The sequence below is a fragment of the Vigna radiata genome, chromosome 4 (genome assembly GCF_000741045.1).
Source record: "Vigna radiata var. radiata cultivar VC1973A chromosome 4, Vradiata_ver6, whole genome shotgun sequence".
NCBI lineage: Eukaryota > Viridiplantae > Streptophyta > Magnoliopsida > Fabales > Fabaceae > Vigna > Vigna radiata.
In genome coordinates, this window is record NC_028354.1 from 16,669,829 (window position 1) to 16,676,481 (window position 6,653).

Below are 6,653 nucleotides of genomic sequence, written 5' to 3' on the forward strand. Positions count from 1 at the left end.
GTAAGAAATATTTTTCAAAATTATTTCTTCATCAACATTAACAAAAAGTTTCTCAATGAAAAATAATAAAATTATTTTTTGATTCATAAAAACTAAGGTTAACTTAATGTAGTTTACTGATGTTACATTATTAGTATGTGAAGCACACATTAAGAATATATTAAGAATATATTGCTTAAGACTACTTTGAGATGTTTTTAAATTGGTGTTACGACTAAGAGTCAACATCATGAAAGTAAGATGGGTGAAACAAAAGAAGAGAAAGATGTTTTGAAAATCTTTTCTAGGATATTATCTTATAATTTAGAGATAATCCCAGAAAAAACAATTTTGGCAAGACATGATTGATAAACTAGTAAAGAAGCTTACTAGTTGGAAAGGTGAGTTATTTTCTTTTCTTGGTCGTATATGTTTTGTTGAGTTTATCATTTTAACCCTCTCATTATTTTTATCTATCCTTCTTCAAAGCAGCAGAAGATATATGTAAAGTGTTTACAAAAATACAAAGAAACTTTTTTTTTTGGGATTGGAAGCCGAAAGATTGAAAAATTGCTTAGACTAAATGGGAAAAAGTATGTAAACCAAAGAAGTGGATTGATAATAAGAGACATCACAAGGTTTAACATTGCTCAATTAGAAAAATTTAGATGTGAAAAATCAAGGCATATGGAAGGAGATCTTATAATGTAGGGTATAAAGAATAAAATCAAATTTTAGGAGGATAAATAGGTAAGAAAATATCCACTCTATTATATGTTTCCTATACTATTCGATATATCAAATTATACGAGAAAAAGTATAGGTGAGTTAAGGAATGGAATGGTAGTAGGTTGGAGTGGAATTTGATTTAGATGAGAAAGTGGTTGGTGTGGAAAATAGTTCAAGAACAAAAGTTCATCCTTATAAAGTGAGGTTTGCTCTCACTTATATATTATAAATTGGCTTTATATCTAGTCGATGTGGGACTTCCAACAACACCCCTCACGCCGAGGTATAGACATCATCTCGAGCAGGAGATTAGACATTAATGGGTAGTCCGAAAACGGGTGGAACAACATGCCAAACAAACAACAAATATCGCTTGGATAGACTCTAAACATAGCTCTGATACCATGTTGAAAAGTGGACTTTAAGCATAACTACCCCACAAAATTGGCTTGTAAGGTAAGGTTTGCACCCACTTATATATTATAAATTGTCCTTATCTCTAGTCGATGTGGAACTTCCAACAAATAAAGCCTGCATATAACAATCTGCAATACAACAAGAGAAGATATTGGTTTGTTCAATTCCTTTTGGAGTGTGTAGGATGTATTGAATGCACAACACTTAATGTGGAGAGTGTTATTGGATAAGGTATCTACAAAAGAAAATATAGCACAATGAGAAGTATACCTAAATAGCATCATGTAAAGTAAAGGAGGAAAATGTCACATATTTATTTTTCTTTAATAAAATAGCTTAAACAGTTTGTGATCTATGTGATAGCTGAGTAGGAGTACGCGCACTACACCTAACCATTCTAAAATTAACTTCTAACAATTTCATCTAATGGACCTAAATGGGAAACTAAATGAAACCTAGAATGTATTATGGATAGAAATTATATGTGAGACATGAAAACATAAAAACAAAGCAATATTTTGGCAAGGGAAGGTAGATGTTGAAGAAATACTATGTGTAAGACAATTAAATGCATGACTATGGATGACACAAAATATCTAGTATAAACTTTTATATTGTGACTCATATCAATGCCCAGTCTAATACTTAAAATCATTGTGAAACAAAGGTAGCTAGGAATATGTTTAATAAAGTGTAGGTAATCTATAATGCTAGCTACATACTAAAGACATTCAAACAATAATATTTCTACAAAAGTTCATAAATATGACTTTTCTTTAAGTATAAGTTGAATTCTAAACTTAACCAATTGGGATCTCCTTGAGGTGAAAAAGAGACCGTATGGATTGTTAGAATTAAACACCAACTCATTACTATGTTGCATCTTGACAAATCTATGTTGAATTGTTTATATATTGGAAGGGCATACTATGTCAATAAATTGAAGACTTAGTAAATTTAAAAAGTTCTAAAAATACATATTTGGATAGTGGGGTTTTAACCTTGATGTGAAATTGTAGTGATTGTGTTATAATTGTTGTTCAATTATAAAATATATTTTTCTAGTTTAATTCATATATTATGATTCTGCAAATGAAAATATACTGCTACAATATTTGTTATGACTCTAAGATTAGAAATAACAAAAGTGAAAACAAAGTTAAATAAGAACTTGAAGAAAAAGAAAAGTGAGATGTGATTAAACCCAAGTGTTGCATTTTAATGTAGAGTGATGAAGCAAGTATATAATAATTAAGGGGAAAGCTCATTTTATCGTATGATCGGTCGGTCACTCATTGACTGGACGATTAACGTTTCCAGAAGAACATTGAGAATATCATTTCCAACCTCAATTTTTACAAACCGAACGACCACTCATCAAACTGTTCGATCATGAATCTATTAGGCACCCGTATTATAAATTGAACATATTTACATGTAAAATGCACTTATCCACTTTTAGGTCTTGATTAGGCCAACTCTAATTAAAAGTCCATTTTGAAACCTATTACTATCAAAATGGGTTAGAACCTACGGACCAACCCGTCTCACCACAGGTTCGGACCGAGTTGTGTTTGAAAAAAATGAATTTTTTTTATACGGGTCAATTTTCAACTCAGCTCATTTAGAACCAGACTCACCTGGATTGAATCTATGGTGAGTCGGTTTGGCTCACCAACCCACCTAGTCTAATTTAATTATTTATTATTTTATGTTTTAATATTATTAGTTAGCATATTTTGTTTTTATTCTATTGTAAATGAGAATAAAGAAAAAAATGTTTCAAGAGAACAAAATATTATAAATTTATCCATTCAAGATTATAATCTTATAAATTGATAAATGACACAAAAATTATCAATCTTATAAATTTATTTATTCTTTTTTTGGGTCTCCTTATATTTGAGTTGTATGTTAATTGTTTTTTTTTTTTAATTGCCTTTGGAGTTTAACATCATTTTATAGTAAAATTATTTAAATTTGAATTACAAAAAAAATGTATTTTTTTTAATTTAAAAAAAAACTAGTAATTAAGCGAGTCAGTGAATCAATCCGTTTAACCTACCAACCCGTGGTGGACTAAGTTAGATTCGAATTTTTTTAACTCGCTAATAAATGAGTCGGATTGGATCGGCTCGGGTGACCCATTTTGAGAGTACTATGAAAACCTATAAATATAGAGATAAAATAAGGATATAGATGATTGCATTTATTGTGAACTTAAGACTTTATTGTAATAAATGATCAACCATATAACTAACTTCAATGTTGGAATAGTGTTCATACAACTTAGAGTTTGAATAATGAGAACTGAATATAATTTTGTAACAGACACATGAGATTATGATAGTAGAATGGAAAAAACATATAAATAAATGTTTTAATTGTAATTCTCACCCTCCCATCCGAAACACTCATGAATCTAACTAGATATATGAAAAAGTTGAATAGTGGAGAAATTTGTCTATTTATAATTTAAATATATAAACAACTACAAATTTTAATTTTTTTTAATGAAATGATATTCAAAACATAAAATAGGTTTATTTTGCTTATCGGAACATATTTTTTGCTTAAGTGGGAAAAAATATATATACACATATTTTATAAACTGTTAGAACACTTTTAATGTTTAATTATATATAAATATATATATATATATATATATAGATATATACTTTTTTATTATATATAAATCATATATTTGTATTAATATTTTGTAACGATTTTTCTAATTACTGTCCCGTATGTCATTTATTCGAAGTTGGTCATAATTTTTTCTAATAGCAATCTAAGAAATTAAAAAAAAAGATTATTTTTGTTAATGTCAATTGGGGAAAATATTTAGTTAATATTAGTTAAAAACATAATAAAATAGTTAAGTAAGAACATCTAATTTTTAACCTTAGTAAATATAAACAAAAATAATTAGTATCAAATTAATTAAAAATAATCATAACGGATACTAATAATAAAGTTTTTGGATAAAACGTCTTAACTATCGAGAAATACTAAAAACATATTTTTAAATTATGAAATAATTATTCTTTAATACTTAACCTTTTATATTTAGTGTTAATTGAAAGATTTTATAAAAAATTGGAATTTATTAAACTTCAATTAACTTATTTAAATAAAGTATTGAAAAATAAATCAATTAAATTAAATTTATTCAAATTTTTTAAAATTAGTTGATATCAAAGTTACGATAAAGATATTAATCTCCTATGAAACCAAGGAGGGGATAAGTGTTTTTAAATTATCTATAAGTGGGAGTCATTCTTGTCCTCTGATTTTGGAAATAAATTTTCGAATTTTAAAAAGGATAAAACTTTTAAGAAAATTTGTAAATGATAGAGAAAGATAACTAAACTTTATTCGATATCAATGTTTCCCATAACCCATTAGGACCAACCTATTTCTAGGGAAAGGTTTATCTAATTCACATCAAGTTTTAGGTTCAAATATGATTACTCTAATTGTAAAAGATATAATATTTTCTCATTTACAAGCTTCAAATCTTCATTTAATGAATATTGAATCACATCACCTTTTCTTTTCTTTGTTCTTCTCTTTCTTATTTTTCTCATTTTTCTTTTTAAGTTATTTATTCTTTCAAAGCATAATAATAGTTCTTTTTTTTAAGTTTTCCTTTCCTATTCATCTAAAAAATGAAAGCATAACGTCTCCTCTACTACTATCCAAATTAAAAGTACTGAACCAATGTAAACACTAGAAAATGCTTTGAAAACTATTGACAAAAAGGATAATTTGATAGAGTGAAACTTTGTGACTCCAAAAGAGAACAAAAAGTATTAAATTAAAGAAAAATATAAATCCTTAAATCGGTAATTTCTTAAAATTGTTGCAAATTGAGTGAAATTTCTTATTCATCTTTATTTTAAGATTTTATTGTCCTTTTTCTTTTTTTTTTTCATATGTGGTAAAGGTATTGGAAATCTTATATTGATTACAGATAAAATCCAATTATAATATATAAGTGAGGTATAAATTTCATCTTACAAACTGATTTTGTAAAATTAAGTTAGACTTAAATTCACTCTCTAATTTAGTATCAGAATCATTATTAAAGACCACTTAGGACTATGTGGAAATGAAATGAAAACTTAAATTGCTATTATAATGAATTTACCTGGTATCTTGTAACTTAATTTCTGCTAGTAATGAGTACTTGGAAAGTTTGTCCTAATATGTGTTGAATTTCAAAGATTTTTCGCACCATAACAAAGTCGTTTTGCATTACATTAGTGAAAAATTTTTCTTCTAAAGATTTAGTGTTAGTGCACATATTAAAATTGGAGACTCTTATTACCCTCGATAAACATATTAAAGAACACATTTTATTAAGTTTTTTTTATTATAAAGTAACCAAATCTACATTCATATTATCTCGGTAGTTTAGCGTTATCGTTATTATTTATCATTTTATTATTATTAACTATATTATTATTATATGTTTGAGATAAATATTATTTCAATGAAAAAATAAACCTATAATCCATATTAATCTTATAAATTTAATTAATATTTTTCAAATAATACTTACTTTATAATTAGTCATACATAATTAATATATTTATAAAGATCTTAAACTCATTTCCTAATTTGAGCATTAAAAAGTGTTTTGCTAATAAATCTCCCCTTTGAACAGCAAATAATCTCATTCTAATCGATAAAAACTCTCAAAGCCACCACAAAGATTTTACTATCTGCTGACAAATCCACGTTCAAATCCTAATAATAACATATACTTTTTATTATATTGAAACAATTCACATATTCATTGGTGAGTTAAAAATATTATTAATTTACGCTCTTCCATCCAATTTAGGAAAAGTTTTTAACAGGTGTTTATAAAAAAAACAAACTCTTCTATAAATTAAAATTTAATTCATAAACTTTATTTTTTTACCATTTTTCTAAATGAAATTTTATGATTAAATTTTAAATGATAGTTTACTTATTTTGCCTCTTATTTATCTTTCTTGTCCCAAGTTTTCGCCCTTTTTGTCTAATCTCTTCCTCATTCAAATAATCAAAAATATATTCGTCCTTTTTTCTTTTTGGGTGATACTTTTTTATTCATTCTTCTCTTACGTAGAAATGGACACATTGATGGGCTGGTTCGATCAGCCCAATACGAATTAGGTTGAATTTTTAAAAGGGTGTTTCATCCTCCACCTCCAAGACTTCATCCTGCACCTCCAACTTTTTCAAAAGATTTATTTTTAACTTTAGTAAATATCTTTTTTACTTTCCACTTTCTATTTAAAGTAATCTTACATTTTTACCTTTGCATCTTTTTAACAAAATTTTTATAACTTTATCTTTTATTTATAACTTTATAATTATTTAATTTAATTTAAAAACCAAATATTATTTAATATTTTTTTGTATTTTAATAATTAATAAAATATAATTTTTTTCCTTTAAATTAAATTATAATTAAATTTTAAATAGAAAATAAAATTTAAGAAAAAGTTATCGGATATACAAAAGTTTTTAAT